At 38.9% G+C, this 22,737-nt stretch overlaps 1 protein-coding gene across 2 annotated transcripts in view; it reads left to right on the forward strand.

Moving 5' to 3' along the window:
• PTPRD (protein tyrosine phosphatase receptor type D) overlaps positions 1-22,737 on the forward strand; it is a 2,806,079-nt gene that overhangs the window by 1,070,234 nt on the left and 1,713,108 nt on the right. The gene's annotated exons all lie outside the window — the stretch shown is intronic.

Genomic DNA, 22,737 nt, shown 5'->3' on the forward strand with positions numbered 1-22,737 from the left:
AAAAAACTTATACCCACCTCTGTAGCCTACTTTTTCTGCCATTGCATACCGTCCAAGTCCCGTAAGTCACTGTGCGTTTGTGGCACCCTGCTGTTCACAGGTACCACAGGACCCAAAAGGGTGCATGGATGGACTTCTCCACATGACAAACAAACACCTCCACCCTTCCACCTCATACCACCAGAGGGAGCCCGATAGGGATATATATATATATGGAGGGTGGAGCCAGGCAGTCAGTCAGAGGTTCAGTTAGTCTGAGGAGAGCGTGCTGTCGCTGAGAGCAGCGAAGACGCAGCACGTCTGCTGCTGTATTGAGGGCCCCGAGTGTGGCCAAAGGAAAAGAGGAGAGGAGAGAGGAGTTGAGGGGGCAGAGGAGCATCATAGGCTCACCCCAGAGTATACAAACTGGACACCGGGTCTGCGCCTACAGGCTCCCTTTATACACAGTAGGGATCACCGGCATACCAGGAGGACTACAAGTCCCTGGCAGACCTGAAACTAAACCCATTACAGGACCAGGAACCACGAAGGCCCCGGCACCCAGGGATAGTGGTTGCCAGCTGAAGGTCCTACTACCAAGCGACAGGTGAAGGAACAGTACGACACAGTAGCTAGGCCCAGTTGCAGGCTGGTCAGGAGCTTAGAGAGAGGGAGACACGGACCAGGAGGCCCAATACCCACTCACTGGGGAGAAGTCCTGAAGTGCACCCTTCCTACCAAGTACCCTGGACCGTACCTGACATCCGCACCAGTAAAGGTATTGAAGCGAATTCCCTGTCTCTGTCAGTTACTCCCGCTGCGCCATCCCGACTGCACTACAAGCCCCAGCATCACCACCCACCGTCGAACTCTACACTGCCCTGAGGCCCGCTCCACCTGTGGGGAGATGTTCCATTCTAGCTGCCTATCAACTGCCTCAGAGGTCTGCAGCAGTGCTTGTACAAATTACCAGAAACCACAGGTGGCGTCACGATCAATCTACAAATCCCATATAAACTATCCCCTTTTTGTTGACCGACTTGGGCCACGGACCGGGCCAGCCACTGTGACATATTCCCCCCAGCATTCATAGGCCTGGACACTGAGTACCCCACTGCCCTGGGGGCACGTCATCTCATATGATCATGATGTTAATGTCTTGACATTATGAATTATGGCCCATGGTGAAGAGGCTGGAGATTCGGCTTGTCTGATGACAGAAAAAAGATGACTGGATGGAAAGCAGCTGGGTGGCCAAAGAGGTGAGTGTTGATTAAAAAGAAATTTCTCACGTCCCCAGCTGGCTCGCTGTTCACTTTCCGGTCTCTCTCCACCGTCGTGTGCTTCATCTCCTCTCATCTCTCATCTCCAAGATGTTTCCATGCCCCGGAGTTTACCGAGCATTATAAGGGAGTGATGTTGACATGCAGTAATCTCCAAAGCCTAGACATGCCATTAAAGTCCTAACCTATAGTGAAAAGCCCAGGAGATGCAGTGTACCCGATGATGGAAAGAAGAGGATCGATTAGTGGGTGGCTTGCAGCTGGGTGACCAGAGCAGTAAGCAGTGAGGTGAATATTTTTTTCTTTTCCTCTGCCCTGTTTGAACTTACATACATATCTGGGTTCTATGTGATCCGATGATAACTTGTAATAGTTCTGCTATTCTTTGTATGTTCTATAAAATTTTGCATACATATAAACATGCATGCAGATAGACCCCAATAATGTTCGTAAATCCTATTCACATTTTTTCAGAACAAGCACTGATAGTTTTTAAGTTAGTGCAGAAATTATGAAACAGTTTTAGCAATGCAATATCAGTGTATATGGGGAAATATGAGATTAGTAGAGGTAGAGGCATTTTTCTTTACTTAGTCTTTGATAACACAGGTTTCCTTTACATTTAATGAATGCAAAAATAGCTTCTTCTAACACAAACACTAAATATGTCCAGGACATTGTCAGACAGACAAAAAGAGTGTCCTTTTATGTAAAATGTACTTTTTTTCTCTGTTTTTTTACATTGTTCCCATATACACAAAGGAAATAAAGATGTGTATGACAAAACATGTGGAATTGCAAAAATTTTTTTTGGAGAAATACTTCATTTTCTGGAACAATTTTGTCCTGGCCATTTTTGGGATTTTGTGTGTAAAATTATGTCCAACTTGCCTTTTTTTCTCTGTTTTTTTTGTGTTATTCCAATGCACAAAAGGAAATAAACATGTGTATAGCAAACTATGTGCTCACCCTCTAGAGGTTGCTGGTTTCCATTAATAGGTACTTGCACGGAAGCAGTGTGGAGAAAGTTGATCACGATAAACAGTTCAAAAGGGTAGTTGTTCCAGCACTAACAGAAATTATATACAAAGAAATCTTTATTCCAGAAAAAAACACATTAATATGTGATGCACAAAAGTAGGTAGACAAAAGACATTTTCGTAATGTGTTACTCCCATTCACAATGTGCCTTTTGTTTACCTACTATTTTACATATGCAATGATGTATGGTTTTTTGGATTAAATATTTGATCTTATGAAATTTCTATGAGTGCTGGATCAACTTCCTCTTTGACCGTCCATGCTTTAAAGGGTTTGGCCAGGAATGGGATGAAAGTCTACAGTCACCCTATGTCACTGCAGACTTCTGAAACCTGCTGGTGCCGATGAGGAGATGTGAGGATTCAGAAGTCTGCAGTCAAATAAAGTGTCTACAGACTTTCATTTTAAACCTGGACAACCCCTATAAGCATATTGTAATGATATGCACATTTACATATATTCAATTATTTTTTTCTTTAAAAGTTTTATAGGAACCACAATTAAAAACTAGCATATAATGTCATTAAGGCTAGGTGGAGACAACCATGTATTCTCTCATCCACAAGAATTGAGCAGAATATGTAAATCACATTCTGATCAAAGTCTGATCAGTGTGTTCATAGTGTGATTCAATTTTCTCAGATGAGAAGATGGAGAAAAAAAATCTACATCTTCTCCATTCTGTCAATTAGTGGAAATCAGACTGCACTCAGATGTCATCCAAGTGCAGCCTGATGGTTCCCACGCACTCATTGACTTGCATGGCCGAGTGCGATCCAAATATCGGCTCAAACTCAGACATGCTGTGATTTTTTTCCTCAGACCAGCTCGGTCCGAAGAAAAAATCAGACATGTGCAGAATAACATTGATCCGAGATAGATCTTAAAATACGGCCATGTGCATGAGCCCTTAGAGAAATATTAGGTAGGGGAAAGGGGAAGTAGGAGAAGTATGGATATATAGAAATATTTAAAATTTGAATTTTAAATATTTCTATATATCCACACTTCTCCTACTTCCCCTTTCCCCTACCTAACATGACTATTTTGGTGGTGTACACCTGTAGATATAGATCTGATGAGAATAGACCATCTTTTTGCCCTTAGAGAAATAGACAAGCATATGAAAGGTAGATAGATGATAGATAGATAGATAGATAGATAGATAGATAGATAGATAGATAGATAGATAGATAGATAATAGATAAATATATAATACATAGATAGTAGGTAGATAGTACTATAGATAGATAGATATATGTATAGATAGATAGATGATAGATAGATAGATATATGGATAGATATATAGATAGTAGATACATTGATTATTAGATAGATGTATATACATAGATACATCGATTATTAGATAGTAGATAATAGATATTGGATAAATAGATAGATAGATAGATAGATAGATAGATAGATAGATAGATAGATAGATAGATAGATAGATAGATATTTAGATTAGGCACTCATTTTATCAACTGTGAGTATATTTTACTAATATGTTTATTTCAACCACTTCTAACCTGCATTACCCAGTTTAGAAGAAACTGTGTCCTTGTACATCCCCATCTCCCATGAATATTCATGGTGAAAAATTTTTCATTCTTATTTTATTTACATCTCCCCAATGTAATTTCAGAGATACCAATGGTATAATGTTAATTTGAAAGAAAAATAACAGAAAACAAGGGTTTACAATCACAGCCCCTGCTACTCTGGCTTGTAGACAGCAGATGGTGCTGTAGAACCCTTTAAACGTCTTACTGTCTAAACATTGCACTGTTGAGATGTGTTTTGTCTGTATCAATATCTTTTCTACTAAGTGTTACTTAAACCTAAAAGTGTTCCCTTAGCACTGTTTTACAGAAGTAAAAATGAATGCAATCCTTTCTAACTTGATAGCTGCCACTCAGTGCCACTAGACTTTCACATTATTTCTGCAGCTCTTGTAGTAGAGTCTTGTAGTATGTAAGGCATCAACGAAAGAGAAAAGGTAGGTAACACGTCTGATATTAAATGATGAAAAGCTTCATACATAACATTTCATTTGTATATGTTTTACCTAATATATTTTAAAGTAACACCTACTAAATAAAAAAAAAATAAATATTCATAAAAAAAATGAAGAAAAACATTAAAAACAATGTTTAATTAACCACTGTACATATAAAAAGAGATGGAAGACTGTGAATAAATATCCATTTTTATCATTTATTGAGACTCTATCCAAACCTGGCGTTCACAGGGAGCTCCATCTAGTCACTTAATATACATAGATATTAATCCATGCTTGAGCTATATTGTCTTTACAGCTGAGTGTAAGATGCTAGAAGGATTTCTACAATATGATTGATGTCTTGGACTATAAAGGACATAATACATAATACATAAACATTAGATTCCATTTTATTGCTTGACCTTTTCACAGCCAACAAACTTGCGAGACATTGCACATCCACCTGAAGAATCCATATCTACCATCAGCAAAGACGTCCCGCAATCATATTCATGTTATAGGATTCTAAACATGATGCATAAGAAATTAATTTATAATCTAATGGTATCTTGGAATTTGTGAAGACAGGGAATTATTAATTCCTTTTTATTTCTACCAGTCGTTATTTACAGAGAAATGCGCTTCAAATGTGGTTCAACATAGGGAGGTATAAGAACAGTATTAGGGAAGGCTAGAAGTTAGAAATCTATTCAATATTGGATATTACATTATGCGAGGATTTTAAGTGCATGACCTATTCTAATAAAAGCCTGTCAAAGTTTGATCAGGGAGAGTTCAGACTACTGAGCTCCCACCAAAATTTAGAATACTTTGAACTCATTTGTCTTCTGATCAGTAAAGTCCAAACCAGCTGACACTTATAGGGAATCTGTCAGCTGGTTTTGGCTATGTAATCTGAAGACAGCACGAGTTAGGGGTTAAAACACAGATTTCAGCTATGCCTCTCTTATCAAACTCCTAGTTTTGTTTACTTGCAATGATTGTTTTAGCACCAGGAGCTTATCATTGCTGGACACAGCAGCACCTGCCTCCTAGTCTGACTTCATCCCCTCCTGTGATAAGCAGGAGTCATTGTATACACAGGGCCTGGTGTGGGTGGGGTTAGTTTCCTCAGCTCTGCTTCTTGCTAAATCTAAAAACTCAGAATGGCTGCACCCAGTAAGCTAAGTGATACATCATTGAATTTAGGGTCTCTTTGCCTACATCATGCTGCTCTCAGATGAGGTAGTAAAAGCCTGCTGATGGATTCCCTTTGAACTGTGTGACAGCTTGGGCACACAACCCTGCAGCTTATAGACTATATCTATATCTCCTTGTACACATTGTATGAAGTGCACTGAAGAGTGCAAGGAGGGAACAAGAAGGTGAACAGTGTCCAGATGGTGGTCTCCTGAAGATCTGTGTAAGAAAGCAGGGAGAGGGAGAAGGAGCAATCTGTTTGAGGATCATAGAGATAATGAGAATCAGTCTATGTAAGATTGGATATATGTTGCTGTCCATGATAGATGCTGTCTGTGGTAAAGGGTGCCACGAAAGCAGTCTGTGAGAAGGAGAGACCATGATGAATGGTAGTCTATGAAAAGGTGGGACCATGAGAGCAGACTGTTAGAAGGATGGACAATGGGAGCAGTCTGTGAGATGGAGGGACAATGGGGAGAGTCTGTGAGAAGGAGAGACCATGGGAGCAGTCTGTGAGAAGGAGGGACAATGGGGAGAGTCTGTGAGAAGGAGAGACCATGGGAGCAGTCTGTGAGAAGGAGAGACCATGGGAGCAGTCTGTGAGAAGGAGAGACCATGGGAGCAGTCTGTGAGAAGGAGAGACCATGGGAGCAGTCTGTAGTGAAGAGCAATGGGAGCAGTCTGTGAGAAGGAGGGACAATGGGAGGAGCCTATGAGAAGGAGGGACCATGGGAGCAATCTGTAAGAAGGAGGGACAATGGGAGGAGTCTGTAGGGAAGAACAATAGGAGCAGTCTGTGCCTAGGAGTGACAATGGGAGCAGTCTGTAAGTAGGAGGGACCATGGGAGCAAACTGTAAGAAGGAGGGACAATGGGACCAGTCTGTAAGAAGGAGGGACAATGGGAGCAGTCTGTGAGAAGGAGACACAATGGGAGCACTCTGTAGGTAAGAACAATGGGAGCAGTCTGTAGGGAAGAACAATAGGAGCAGTCTGTGCCTAGGAGTGACAATGGGAGCAGTCTGTAAGTAGGAGGGACCATGGGAGCAAACTGTAAGAAGGAGGGACAATGGGACCAGTCTGTAAGAAGGAGGGACAATGGGAGCAGTCTGTGAGAAGGAGACACAATGGGAGCACTCTGTAGGTAAGAACAATGGGAGCAGTCTGTAGGGAAGAACAATGGGAGCAGTCTATGCGTAGAAGGGACAATGGGAGCAGTGTGTAAGAAGGAGAGACCATGGGAGCAGTCTGTAAGAAGGAGGGACCATGGGAGCAGTCTGTGAGAAGGAGGGACCATGGGAGCAGTCTGTAAGAAGGAGGGACAATGAGAGCAGTCTGTAAGAAGGAGGGACAATGGGATCAATCTGTGAGAAGGAGATACGAGACAATGGGAGCAGTCTGTAGGGAAGAACAATTGGAGCAGTCTGTGCCTAGGAGCGACAATGGGAGCAGTCTGTAAGAAGGAGGGACCATGGGAGCAGTCTGTAAGAAGGAGGGACCATGGGACCAGTCTGTAAGAAGGAGGGACAATGGGAGCAATCTGTGAGAAGGAGACACAATGGGAGCAGTCTGTAGGGAAGAACAATGGGAGCAGTCAATAGGGAAGAACAATGGGAGCAGTCTATGCCTGGAAGGGACAATGGGAGCAGTGTGTAAGAAGGAGAGACCATGGGAGCAGTCTGTGAGAACGAGGGACCATGGGAGCAGTCTGTCAGAGAGTGGGACCATGTACATTAGTCTGTGTCAGAGAGATGAATGTGTGTACAGCAATCTGTGTCAGAGATACAAAGGCGTAGATATCAGTGTGCCTGAGGGCAATGGGGAGCAGTCTAGGGGAGGTGAGAATAGAGAGAACAGTTGGTAAATCAGAGGAAGTGAAGAGGAAGCATTTTGTGTCAATAGGTGAAATCAGTCCATTCTAGCCGTGCTGCTACAAGGACCATGCAATAGACCGTATGGTTATCAGTCCTAGACCGCCAGTGCCAGTAATATTACTTCTTTACTGTCCTATACCCTCAGAGATACACAAATTAACCTCTTCTCTGCCCTAGGCCACCATAAAAAACTGAAAGTAATCCTTTCACAATAAAAATTCTATCTTTAATTGAAAATCTTCTGCATCAGATTTATATGCATGTTTTTAAACGATTTAAGGTCTGTGTATGATTAATACTCTAGTGCCATTTCATGTATTTATCAGTCATAAACTCTTCAGTTTGTTCTTCCTGATAGATCTATACAACTTGCCGATCACCCTGTACTGCTTCTGTACCGGTGCAATCAGCTGCAGGAAGCCAGACTGTTACACACCGCAGCTTAACCCCTCTTATGCTGCTGTCATTAGTGACAGTAACACATAAGCAGTATAACTGAGGGATCCCTCAATCAGCCCATAAGCCTCCCTGCAGCACAATCACAGGGTAAAGATGGATTGTTATGACAACAGGAGGGCTAACAATGGTCTACAGGTTTGACTTATACCTCAGCCTACCAGAGGCTGGGTTCGGATAGGCTACCTGTCAGTCTTACATTCACACATCCATGTGACATGGCCTAGTACTGTCCATTTATTTCATGGACAGGACTCAGACCCATAAAGTTTCAATGATCCATGCACGAATCAGTTTTAAAGGCGAGTCCATGTCCATGAGACTCCGAGCATGTCGCATTCTTAGCCGTTTTGTGGATTTGACTCAACTATTAAAGTCTATGGGGATCCATCAAACTAATGACACACTGAAAATATACTTTGTCCTTCAGAATTTCATCCATGTTTCTTCTGATTTTAACTGATATATTAAGTTAATAGACATAAAAAAAAGTTTACAGTATCTGCTTCAATGAAAAAAAAAACAGATGATAAAAAAAATGAAAGAATGCAGGATGCAACTAGTATGACTCCTGAGAGAAAAATTGGTCCAATTCTCAGATAGTATCACTCACATGGATATGTCAATGTGGCCCATGCAATCACATGTTCAAGTCCCTTTGAGAAAATAATAAGAACCATAGGAAAAATGTAAAAAAAAACATTTTTAAATGTTTAAAAAAAAAAAATAATCTAAAATGAAATCTCAGTTTTTCCAATAAAAACTGTTAAATCAAGCAATAAACACATAGAAAAAAAGATATATATTTGGTATCACCACGTTCTGTATTATAGAAGTATATCATTGTCTATCCCATACAGTAATAAAAATAGAGAAACAATGACAGAATTATTGTTTTTATTTATCCGGCTTCATAAAAAAAAATATATAAAGAAGTGATGAAGTTATATATGCCCCAATATGGTACCAATAAAATGTACAGCTTATTGTGCAAAAGTAGTAATTGTAAGCGAAAAAAAGGAAAAAGTCACGTCTCATTATCAGTATCGCCATAATCATGTTGACTCATACTATACAATTATATCATTATTTATCCTGCATAGTGAACACAGTAAGAAAACAATACTAGGATTGCTGTATTTTTATTTATCCAGGCGCAGAAAAAAATGTAATTCAAAATAGTGCCAATAAAAAGTACAGCTTGTACCGCGAAAGATAAGCCCTCATGCAGCTCTGTCTATGAAGAATAAAAAAGGTATATGTGTTAGTATATAGCAACACAAAAACATCTGTTTTTTTTTTACTTGTTAATGTAAAAGTAGCAAAACATAAAAGCCACATAAATTGGTTATAATCCTTATTGTATCAAACTGCTGTACAAACCAGATGGTAAAATGATAAACAAAAAAAACAGAATTGCTATTAATTTTATTCATTTCAACTACCAAAAAGCAATTAAAAAGCTGTGTGTACCAGAATTTGGCTCCAATGAATACTACAAATAGTCACGCAAAAATGAATGATGAAAAAAATTTTACATTTATGACACTCAGAATATGGCAACTCAAAAAAGATATGATTTATTTTCAAACAAAATAATGTATTGTCATAAAACAAGATTAAAACTATATGACCCTGGCATTATCTTAATTGTACTCATCCACAGAATAAGGCCACCACCCCACTATCAGTATTTGGTCAGTATTCGGTCAGTATTTTTTCTCAGGAGTGGGAGCCAAAACCTGGTGAGGAACAATCAGATAAAAGGTATAATAGTAACAAGTCACCAATTCTGCATTTATCACCCACTCCTGGTTTTGTCTCCCACTCCTGAGAAAAAATACTGACCAAATACTAATAGTGGGGCCATCGCCTAAGGCTTACACTTTATTTCTGCAGCATATGAATAGCAAAAAATGGAAAATGTCTAGAAAAAAATCACAGAATTTCATTTTCTTTCTATTTTTCCAAAATGTTACCATCCTGCAAAAACAAATCCTCATACAGCTAAGCTGATAAAAAATAAACCCCTGAAATGAAAAAAAAAGTTTAATCCTAAAGGCCCAAATTGAGGTTAAAGGTTGTTATTAATGTTATTATTACTATGAATATTATATTTATTTGAGATTATTATTGCTTTTACTACATGTTAAACTGAGCAGTTTAACTGCATGTATGCCTCATTGACAGTAGGTGGCAATGTTTAGCAAATTATTACTTTGTTAACTGATTGCCAGGAAATACATAGGTTTATGTAAAGCAAATGGACAGACTTGATTAAATGCAATTTAAAATAATAGGTAAGAAAAAAATTCTTATACTGATCAATTCTTTCTACTTTCTTATCTAAATGTACAATATTATTTCAAAATTATTAGCGAAGATCTTTCCATAGTCCACAGCAGAAGCCTCATGGTGAATTCATTTTCTTACATTCCGCATTATACAAAGCTGCAGTTAATAAACAGTAATGTATGGTATGTAAGGGATCAGCTCTTTGGTTGTCGCCTGGTCCACACAGGCACGAATCTTCTTAGTGCAAACAGAAAAGTTTATTAGACTTCATAAAAGGGAAAACAAACGTTCTGTCCTTCAGAATAACGACAAACTAAAAACAAACAGAAAATAAGCAGTCCTTTTTCTAGCACGGGCACACCCGCTCAGGTAAGTGTCCAACCCTTAGTCTCTGGCACAGACAGAACAACATTGGAAGTCATTTCACCTCCACTTACAGACACTCAATGAGCAAGCTGACCTGCCTTATATTGGCTGTACCACACCCAGAGGTGGAGATATAGGAGCAGCCAGTCCCACCCATCTCTTTGACTGCTCATAAACCTGGCCTTAATTCACACTATTAACTCTCTCAGCACTATAAGTGCTGAAGCCTGCTCTTCTGGGCTTACATCACCGAGGCTAACTACATTGATGACACATATCTCTCCTGTCCAGCGGCCATCTTATACGTACTAGTCAAAAGTTTGGACACACCTGTTTATGAAGTAGTTTTACTTGTTTTTATTGAAATGTGCACATTGAAGATTCAGACTTGAAGTAGCAAAAGCATAAAGGAGCACATACTGTATGGAAACAAAGAGTAAAGAAACACATGTGAAATTAACCAGATTATGTGTTAAACCTTTGATTCCTCAAAGTGCCCCCCTTATACTCTGGGGACAGCTTTAAACCTCCTTGGCATTCTCTCAGGCAGAATCATCAGGCAGTTACCTGGAATGGCTTCCAAAGAACAGATGCCTCATCAAGAGTTCATTTGTGGAATTACCTGCCTTCAAAAAGCGTTTGCAGACATCAGGTGTGATTTGCTGAGGCCGTTATGGTACTCAGTTCCTTACAGTGTGGAGCCGTATTCCATAACTGTTCTATGCCAGAATATGGCAAGATCCACTAAAGAAAGTAAAGATAAATGACAGTCCATCAATACTTTAAAGGGGTATTCTCATTTTTGGAAGTTATGCCCTATCTGTGTAATATAGGAAAACTTCCGACCGCTGGGAGTCCAACCACTGGGAACCCCATCAATCCTGAAAACTTGGACTGTGACGAGCACCATTTAAATGGATCAGTGGTCTGTCATGCACTCACAATCCATTCATTCTTATAGTAGTGCTAAAGACCAGCTGAGTGCACAGCTTGGATGTCTCTAGTGGTCCCAAAATTAATGGAGTGGAAGTGAGTATAATCTATCACCACTTCATTTATACCGGGCAATACAGAGTCCTGGTTCTTGGGATCGATGGGGGTCCCAGCAATAGGACTCCATGGAATCTAGAATATGTCCCCTGTCCAATGAATAAAATGAGAATAACCTTATAAGATATAAAAGTCAGTTGATTCTGAAAATTCGTAGAACCTTGAAGTTAAAGTCATGAAAACCATCAACTCCTATGATGAAACTATCTCTCATAAGGCAAAGAAGACCAAGGATTACCTCTGCTTGATAAGTTCATCAAAGATACCAACTTCAGAAGCCACAAATTGACAGCACCTCAGATAACAACCCTTATAAAAGATCCTCAGATATCAATTTCTAGATACATCTCAACATGAGCTGTCCAAAGAAGACTGTGAAACCAGGCTTTTAAGGTCACATTGCTGTAAAGAAGTCACTACTGAGTATCGGAAACAAAAAAAAGACTTGTTTGGGCTAGTCAGCAATGACTGAACATTAAATATGTTTCTATCTTGGTCTCAAAATCTTGAGTCAAAATTTTAGATTTTTGGTACCACCAAATCTTTGTGAGAAGCAGAAAAGGTGAGCAGATGCTTTCCAGATGTGAAGCATGGAGGGGGAGGTGTGATGCAGTGTGGGTGCTTTGCTGGTGACACTGTTGGTGATTTATTTCAAAATCAAGGCACAATGACCTTGGATGTGTGTTTGTAATGATTTGTATGTTGGAAAAGTGCCGGTCTACCAAGGGCATGGAGTGAAAGTAGTGCCTTCTCTTTTAATATAGCTCATTACATCTGTGAATTTGTTATATCATTGACGAAATGCAGCCCTCCAACACCAGCAGCACTCATGCAGCCACACATAAGGACACTGCCACCAAGATGATTCACTATAAACACCATGCATTTTACTTTGTGCTCCTCACCCTTGCAACACCATATACACTGCTCAAAAAAATAAAGGGAACACTCAAATAACACATCCTAGATCTGAATGAATGAAATATTCAGATTGAATACTTTGTTCTGTACAAAGTTGAATGTTCTGACAACAAAATCACACAAAAATCATCAATGGAAATCAAATTTATTAACCAATGGAGGCCTGGATTTGCAGTCACCCCCAAAATTAAAGTGGAAAAACACACTACAGGCTGATCCAACTTTGATGTAATGTCCTTAAAACAAGTCAAAATAAGGCTCAGTATTGTGTGTGGCCTCCACATGCCTGTATGACCTCACTACAATGCCTGGGCATGCTCCTGATGAGGTTACGGATAGTCTCCTGAAGCCATCAGTTTCCAAAACATTTATATTGGTCTTATCACTAAAGAGTATAGAGTCCCTGTAGTCTTTACTGTTTTTCAGCATGGGAACTGGCAAATTGTAGATGCGAAAAAACTCGGTTTGGCTTTCTATTTCTTTAGCTAACTGCAGTGAACTTTCATGTCGATTTTTTTAAAATTCAATTGCTTTAAATATATAAAGTATACAATAGCGCTGCTACTTATATGAGGACATGTAGGTAAAGAGCCGCAATCCCAAAGGCAGCTTATGCCCTGGTGCAGACAATAATGAAATAACTAATAAGGGATTCGCTACAAACCACTTATATGACAAAAGAGTGATTCCTACCTGTTCCTAGAAGAAATAGCAATCCAGGTAGGGCGGTACAGGCTTGGTGGAGGTCCGCAGTCACAAGGGCGCAGTAACCCTATGCTGTGAGAAATGGTAGTCTGGATAGAAGAAAGTGCACTTAGCGCAAGCGGTACACACTGTGCTGACAGCACCAGCAGGGATCTGCTAGCGGAGGAGAACCTCCAGTCCACATAACTTGGAGATCCACAAGAAAAGCCGCTAACACAGATGCAGCAACAAGTGGATGCAATGTAACAGGGCCAGCCGCAAATGCAGCAATGAGTGGATGTAGTCTGTGTGGTAACGCAGGGGATGAAAGACTGCAGAGTCTCAGCCGGACACATGCAACGGGAGCTGGGTACATCCAGAGATGAGAGTAGTAGGTGGCAGAAGCCACAGGCAGCCTGATAGGTGCCGACCGGTCACACCTGCAGGACAGCTAGTGATCACGGATCAATTGCTTTAAATATGTGGATTTTAGAGAATTTTCTTTTTAGAAAACAATTATTTCACAAAAAAAGATTACACAGCATCAGAAATATAAAAACGCTGTACAGTCTATTGTTACTAGCAAGCACACCGTGTCTGACTGACACTGATTTCAGATATTTTTTCTGTCAAATATAATGTGCTTCTACTACTACTTCATGAATGAGGAAAAAACTGTGTAATTGGGATTTAAGTGCAGCAGGACATATGTGTTCTACACCACATCACTGGTCAATCACACTTAAGGCCCCGTCACACTTAGCGACGCTGCAACGATCCCGACAACGATACGACCTGTCAGGGATCGTTGCTGTGTCGCTATGTGGTCGCTGGTGAGCTGTCAAACAGGCAGGCTCACCAAGGATCAGGGGAGCAGCGACATCGTGGAAAGAATCTTTCCACGATGTCCTGCTTCTGGTTACCAGCCTGCTGAAGCAGGAGCAGGCTGGTAACTATGGTAAACATTGGGTTACTAGGGGCACACGCGCTCCTAGTAACCCGTTGTTTATCATGGTTACCACTCTGCTACAGTGAACGGGAGGTTACCGCTCACTTTAGCAGGCTCGTAACCATGATAAACAATGGGTTACTAGGTGCGCGTGTGCCCCTAGTAACCCAATGTTTATCATGGTTACCAGCCTGATCGCTGCTCCCGCTGGTCACACACAGCGATGTGTGCTGACCAGCGGGAGGGCAACGACCAAAAAATGGTCCAGGACACTTTGCAGCGATCAGCGACCTCACAGCAGGGGCCTGATCGCTGCAAAGTGTCACACATAGCGACATCGCTGGTGAGGTCGCTGTTGCGTCACCAAAACCGTGACACAGCAGCAATCTCGCTAGCGATCTCGCTATGTGAGACGGGGGCTTTAGTCTGGCAGCACCTCCCCTATCTCTCTATTAAATGAATGTCTGTATTAGTCAAAAACTTCAACACTTATGTTCTACACTAGTGCAGTTGTACAACATATTACTGTCTGGAGTATTTGTCTTTAGCACTTTTTCTTTCTGTCTTCTTTGTGGAGCTGTGAGCGCTGACATCCTCACTATTTTAAAGAGGACTTATCACAAGGTCAAAAGTGTTCAGTTTTTGCTTTTATTTATCCCTGCTGTTTCCTTAAATATACTGTTTTGTTGGCTTTGTGCAAAGCGCCAAACGATTCTAGAGGTATGGGCTTTTTTTGTTGGTAATTATTATGGTCTTCTCCAAAAGGGTAGTGCTCAAATGGTACCCTAAAAATACGCCCACTAAAATTCCCAAGAGCCCTTTTAAAGACCATAAAAATTAGAACTAAATTAAAAGATCCATATCTCTGGAACTGTATGAAAGTTTAAAAAAAAAGTAAAAAAAAAAAAAAAATTTGATTATTCAGGAAACCAAGGGGCATAAAATAAGAGCAAAAATTGGACACTTGTGACCTGATGACTGGTCCACTTTAAATCATATTAAAATCATATTAAAAACTGCTGCATTCTCTGATTAGACTTGTATGTAGGTTAAATTAGTGCCTCCTGATTGCCTGCATTATAATGTGTGACGTGATAACTACAAGGGATCATAGGAAAGCCAGCATAATCACACATGAGATCATGTCAGCTTTCTGTAGTTGATACAATCCTCTGCAATGAGGCCAAAGCTGGTGGGCATGTTTTGGTGCAATCCAATCACAATTTGTTTGATTTTGCCAAGACCTGTAAATTTCATACAATTATCCTCTAATTCAATTTTCAGCAATTCTATTTTCTGATCTCTGGTCAGCATATGATGGCAAGTATACAAATCACATATGAGAGCTCATATGACAAGCGGCAAGAGTATAGTAACAGCTGAATCCTAACAGTAAGCAGATTACACACTGTTAAAATTCGATGAGCTAGAATCCCCACCAAATTATATAAATGTCCTTTCAATTTATAAATGTCTTTAATAAAATCTGGAGAGATATAATAAATAATCTTTATTTAAATTCATTGTATTGGGAATTGACTGTTTACATTACAATTTTAGAAACTAGATAAGACATAAACTAAAGACAAGATGTTGGCTTTATAGATCTTTAAGTGTTTACATTATGGAAAGAAAACAGTTATATATTCTTCTCCAGTATTGAGCTGCTCAATGCTCAGTGAACCATAAATGACCCCATCATATGTATTTTTGCATTGCATTGATTCTTCTTCTTTATTAGAATGACCCATATGTTCTCCCTTCTAGCCACATCATAGAATTGTGGGTCCACTGCTTAAATTGGCAATAAACCTTACGGCCAAATGACACAAATTGTAACTGAAAGAACATACCTTGAGAAAGACATTTTCTATGTTTGCCTATGAATGCACACATGGGTCAATACTGTCAATTATATTTACTGTGGGACTGAAACATCTTGAATTATTATTTTATAAATACACAATCATAAGGAATAAAGGCTGTAATTTTCCCAACAGATGTAATTATGTTATATCTTTAGGTAAACATTTAATATTATTCTTATGAGATGCGACAAAAAACAGGCATGCACCAACAGGCAATATTGGTAACGCTCTACACTTGTAGCTCATAATTGCTACTAGCTCACCAAGCCGTACTTAAAAATCCTTGATCCCAGTTTATGCCTGCACTTAAAATGAAAGTTAAATATTTAACAGCCAATCCAATTCTGATAAGTTCTTTCCTCTTCATTTTTTCTGCAGACTTAGTAAAACTTTAGGACTCTATTATGCTTGAAAGCAGTGAATGGCTGAACACATTATCTGAGATAATCACATTGCATTTTAATTTGGGATGTTATAGCCACCAAGCACAATTTTGCCTGAGAAGGCGTAATCTGATGGTTATTTAGCATACTATTTCCCAAGAGCAAATTAAACTCAAACACTTAAGTGTGTGGATTCTTGAGAATCTAAGAGATAAGCTAATGATGCACTCTGGGACATAAAGACAATGGAAGCAGAACAGCCTTAACAATATATTTTCCTTTGGTGACAAAAGAAATTGCAAATTGAGTGTCAACAATAGATCTCATTCTAATAATTTAGGTGGCATTGGTTGTCATTATCTTGTGTAAACAACTGCTGAAATACTACATAGGTGTAACAAACTAGCTGTTTTATTGATGACCCATGTGCCCCATAAATGCTGAATTTTAATTGGTCTTTTACAAATAATCAATCAAAATAGATAATTCAAAGAATTTATACATAATTTAGAATTTTTAAATATATTAACTTCTGTTGTTAGACATTTTTTAAATGATTGCTTTGAAATCTTCATGTCTAATCAAAAAAGAGGATTGCGCAGAAGGGAATACTGATTTGGATATCACTTACTTTATAAAGGTAGCTCTGCATTATGAAAACATAGGGTTCATCTTTCATACTAAACCAACAACTATATTAGTACACACTTACTTGGTGTATAGAGTAATCATCCTTGTTCTCTTTGGCTGCAAAGACCTCCCTTAGTCCAAAGAATGGTCCCTAATTCTTTATAACTATGTTGAAAATAGACTATATATATACATTTATATATATATATATATATATATATATATATACACTACCGTTCAAAAGTTTGGGGTCACCCAGACAATTTTGTGTTTTCCATGAAAACTCATACTTTTATTTATCAAATGAGTTGCAAAATGATTAGAAAATATAGTCCAGACAGTGACAAGGTTAGAAATAATGATTTTTATTAGAAAGAATAATTTTCTCCTTCAAACTTTGCTTTCGTCAAAGAATGCTCCCTTTGCAGCAATTACAGCATTGCAGACCTTTGGCATTCTAGCTGTTAATTTGCTGAGGTAATCTTGAGAATTTTAACCACATGCTTCCTGAAGCCCCTCCCACAAGTTTGATTGGCTTGATGGGCACTTTTTGCGTACCATACGGTCAAGCTGCTCCCACAACAGCTCAATGAGGTTGAGATCTGGTGACTGCGCTGGCCACTCCATTACAGATAGAATACCAGCTGCCTGCTTCTTCCCTAAATAGCTCATGCATAATTTGGAGGTGTGCTTTGGGTCATTGTCCTGTTGTAGGATGAAATTGGCTCCAATCAAGCGCTGTCCACAGGGTATGGCATGGCGCTGCCAAATGGAGTGATAGCCTTCCTTATTCAAAATCCCATTTACCTTGCATAAATCTCCACCTTTACCAGCACCAAAGCAGCCCCAGACCATCACATTACCTCCACCATGCTTGACAGATGGCGTCAGGCACTCTTCCAGCATCTTTTCAGTTGTTCTGCGCCTCACAAATGTTCTTCTGTGTGATCTAAACACCTCAAACTTTGATTTGTCTGTCCATAAAACTTTTTTTGCAATCTTCCTCTGTCCAATCTCTGTGTCCTTTTGCCCATATTAATCTTTTCCTTTTATTAGCCAGTCTCTGCGTGTACTATTTAATGAAGCTGCCAGTTGAGGAGCTGTGAGGCGGCAATTTTTCAAACTAGAGACTCTAATGTACTTGTCTTGTTGCTCAGTTGTGCAGTGGGGACCCCCACTTCTCTTTCTACTCTGGTTAGAGCCTGTTTGTGCTCTCCTCTGAAGGGAGTAGTACACATCGTTGTAGGAAATCTTAAGTTTCTTGGCAATTTCTCACATGGAATAGCCTTCATTTCTAAGAACAAGAATAGACTGTCGAGTTTCGCATGAAAGTTCTCTTTTTCTGGCGATTTTAAGAGTTTCATAGAACAAACAAATGTAATGCTCCAGATTCTCAACTAGCTCAAAGGAAGGACAATTTTATAGCTTCAAAAATCAGCCAAACTGTTTTCAGCTGGGCTAACATACTTGTGCAAGGCTTTTCTAGGGTTTTCTAAACATCCATTAGCCTTCTTACACAGTTCGCAAACACAATGTACCTTTAAAACACAGGAGTGGTGGTTGTTGGAAATGGGCCTCTATATACCTACGTAGATATTGCAATGAAAACAAGACGTTTGCAGCAAAAATAGTCATTTACCACATTAACAATGTATAGAGTGTATTTCTGATTCATTTAATGTTAGCTTCATTGAAAAAAAATGTGATATTCTTTCAAAAATAATGAAATTTCTAAATGACCCCAAACTTTTGAACGGTAGTGTATATATATGATAAATACATATATATATATATATGTATATATATGTACATGTGTATATATATATATATATACAGTACAGACCAAAAGTTTGAACACACCTCATTTAAAGATTTTTCTGTATTTTCATGACTATAAAAATTGTACATTCACACTGAAGGCATCAAAACTATGAATTAACACATGTGGAATTATATACTTTACAAAAAGGTGTGAAACAACTGAAAATATGTCTTATATTCTAGGTTCTTCAAAGTAGCCACCTTTTGCTTTGATGACTGCTTTGCACACTTTGGGCATTCTCTTGATGAGCTTCAACAGATAGTCACCGGAAATGGTTTTCACTTCACAGGTGTGCACTGTCAGGTTTAATAAGTGGAATTTCTTGCCTTATAAATGGGGTTGGGACTATCAGTTGTGTTGTGCAGAAGTCTGGTGGATACACAGCTGATAGTCCTACTGAATAGACTGTTAGAATTTGTATTATGGCAAGAAAAAAGCAGCTATGTAAAGAAAAACGAGTGGCCATCATTACTTTAAGAAATGAAGGTCAGTCAGTGTGAAAAATTGGGCAAACTTTGAAAGTGTCCCCAAGTGCAGTTGCAAAAGCCATCACGCGCTACAAAGCAACTGGCTCACATGTCTTTGTGCGACACAGAAAAGGTGAACGGATGGACTCTACATACCTGGTTCCCACCGTGAAGCATGGAGGAGGAGGTCTGATGGTGTGGTGGTGCTTTGCTGGTGACACTGTTGGGGATTTATTCAAAATTGAAGGCATACTGAACCAGCATAGCTACCACAGCATCTTGCAGCGGCATGCTATTTCATCCGGTTTTGGTTTAGTTGGACCATCATTTATTTTTCAACAGGACAATGACCCCAAACACACTTCCAGGCTGTGTAAGGGCTATTTGACCAAGAGGGGGAGTGATGGGGTGCTACGCCAGATGACCTGGCCTCCACAGTCACCAGACCTGAACCCAATCGAGATGGTTTGGGGTGAGCTGGACCGCAGAGTGAAGGCAAAAGGGCCAACAAGTGCTAAGCATCTCTAGGAACTCCTTCAAGATTGTTGGAAGACCATTTCCGGTGACTACCTCTTGAAGCTCATCAAGAGAATGCCAAGAGTGTGCAAAGCAGTCATCAAAGCAAAATGTGGCTACTTTGCAGAACCTAGAATATAAGTCATGTTTTCAGTGGTTTCACACTTTTTTTGTAAAGTATATAATTCCACATGTGTTAATTCATAGTTTTGATGCCTTCAGTGTGAATGTACAATTTTCATAGTCATGAAAATACAGAAAAATCTTTAAATGAGAAGGTGTGTCCAAACTTTTGGTCTGTACTGTATATATATATATATATATATATATATATATATATATATATATATACATACAACGGGGGAAGTAAGTATTGAACACGTCACCAATTTTCTAAGTAAATATATTTCTAAAGGTGCTATTGACATGAAATTCTCACCAGATATCGATAACAACCCATCCAATCCACACAGGTAAAGAAATCAAACAATAGATGTCCATAAATTAAGTTATGTCTAATAATGAGAAATGACACATGGAAAAAGTATTCAACACATCAAGAAAGAGAGTAGCAAAGTCAGCTGAATTCAGTAATTAGCAATCCTGCCACAGCTGGTTCAACTGATGGCCTATAAAAAAGGTGTCTCACCAAGGTGCCACACAAGTAACATCTCATAACGGGTAAAATCAGTGAGCTGTCTCAAAACCTTCATAACATTATTGTTGCAAAGCATACTAACGGCATTGGTTACAGAAGAATTTCTAAACTACTGAAGTTTCCAGTGAGCACTGTTGGGGCTATAATCCAGAAGTGGAAAGAACATATTTTCACCAGAAACCAGCTATGACCAGGTGCTTCCCAAAAGATTTCAGACAGAAGATTGAAAATAATTTTCAGAAGAGTTAATCAAAAGCCAACGGCCACCTGTGGAAAGCTGCAAAAATATAAGAAGGTACAATTGTTTCAAAGAAAACTATAAGTAATGCACTCAACATCTATAGCCAGAATGCACGCTCACCACACAAGACTCCATTACTGAACAGAAAGCATGTTTAATCGAGTTTAAAATTTGCTCAACAACACTTAGACAAGCCTGTGAAATACTGGGAAAATATAGTCTGCTCAGATGAGACCAAAATTGAACTCTTTGGCACAATACATACCATGCTTGGAGGCCAAAAGATACTGCATATCACCCAAAAAACAACATACCAGCAGTAAAGTTTGGAGGTGATAACATCATGGTGTGGGGCTGTTTTTCAGCATGTGGCACTGGCAAATTTCAAATAATTGAAGGAAGGATGAATGGTCAAATGTACTGAGACATTTTTGATAAAAATCTGCTGCCATCTGCCAGGATTATGAAGATAAAACGAGGGTCAACATATCAGCAAGACAATGATCCCAAACACACAGCCAAGGAAACTCTCAATTAGTTTTAGAGAAAGAAAATAAAGCTATTAGAATGACCCAGCCAATCACCTAACCTGGGTCCGATAGAAAATTTATGGAAGGAACGTTTCACGCGGCCACAGCACTGCTGTGGGTTCTGGACCCGTAGAAGTGCTGTGGAAGTGCAAAACAGCCCCCTCGCTGCATACCACACATATACTGTATCCTGTTACCTGGATTAAAGAACTTTTCAATTTTAGGATGTGATGAGTGTCACTTTCCTTTTCTTCATGTTGTTATACAGACTTACTCTAGCTGAGCACCACTGAAATGCCTATTGCACTGCAAAAGCTATGCAAATGTAAATTAATTATGTAAAAATCATACAATGTGATTTTCTGGATTTTTTTTAGATTCTGTCTCTCACAGTTGAAGTGTATCTACGATACAAATTACCGACCTCTCCATTCTTTGTAGGTGGCAAATCTTGCAAAATCGGCAGTTTATTAAACACTTATTTTCCCTACTGTACGTTAGACTGAAGCTGATGAAATTGGATGATTTAAATGATGACAAACTTTCCACTTGTGAAATTAAACAAAGAATGATCATTTTAATGATTGACTGAAATATTGTCGCCTATGTTTGAATTTTTCTGTCCAATTTTTCAACAAGTATTACATCTTTGAAAAATGTTTCCAGAAAGTACTCTGCAAAGCTAACCTATGCCTCCAGAATAATAAAAATTTAGTTTAACCATTAAAATCCCCAAACAAACCATGCTACTTTATATACTCTCAAAATAATATTCTAAGAATACTTCAGTAAAATGTGTGCTCTAAAAGCCAAATAATATATTCTTCTCTTCTGAGCCTTGCCTTGGAATATCGTCATAAATTGGAAAAATTGTAGAACAAATTGTAGAAGGCTAATATGAAGTAGAATTTGTATGACTACATCTGTATAACGATCGATCATCAGTTGATCATTTAATCATTCATTCAACCATTAACCCACTTCTGACAACACCACACATTTTGTTCTTTAAATAGTTTGGACATATTAAAAATAATTTATTAACATTAGCAAAATAATCAAAGAAATCATATGTACTTTGTAATAATAAATTATATATAAATGTAATTTAAAATCGTATCATATAACAATTGGGAAAAAAAATTATCATTTTGAAATATCTTTATTGTTTAAATTGCCATTGATTTACATTCATCCTTTTTAGCACCTGTTCTGTAGATATGGAGTTAAAACCTGATTTAGATTAGTCGCTTATATTAGCACTTCATGCATGGAACCAAGGAATCATTCCTATAATTACCTTACCCAAGGATGAGGATAGCTAACTGCGCTTGATTGATTTCAACTCTGTGTGCAGTGTAATGAAATATAGCTGCTCAAGAAAAAATATGTGTGTGATACTGTTCTTGTCCTTCCAATGTTATTTCACTGAAACGCTTAAACAGGTTTTTTTTTGCCTTGAACAGTATCAATGAAATAGTATTAGGATTAAATGGCAAATCTAGGTCTAATTACAAATTCCAC

Source organism: Phyllobates terribilis, unplaced genomic scaffold (genome assembly GCF_046119375.1).
Source record: "Phyllobates terribilis strain yellow unplaced genomic scaffold, ASM4611937v1 Scaffold_1__5_contigs__length_1240528914, whole genome shotgun sequence".
NCBI classification, from domain to species: domain Eukaryota; kingdom Metazoa; phylum Chordata; class Amphibia; order Anura; family Dendrobatidae; genus Phyllobates; species Phyllobates terribilis.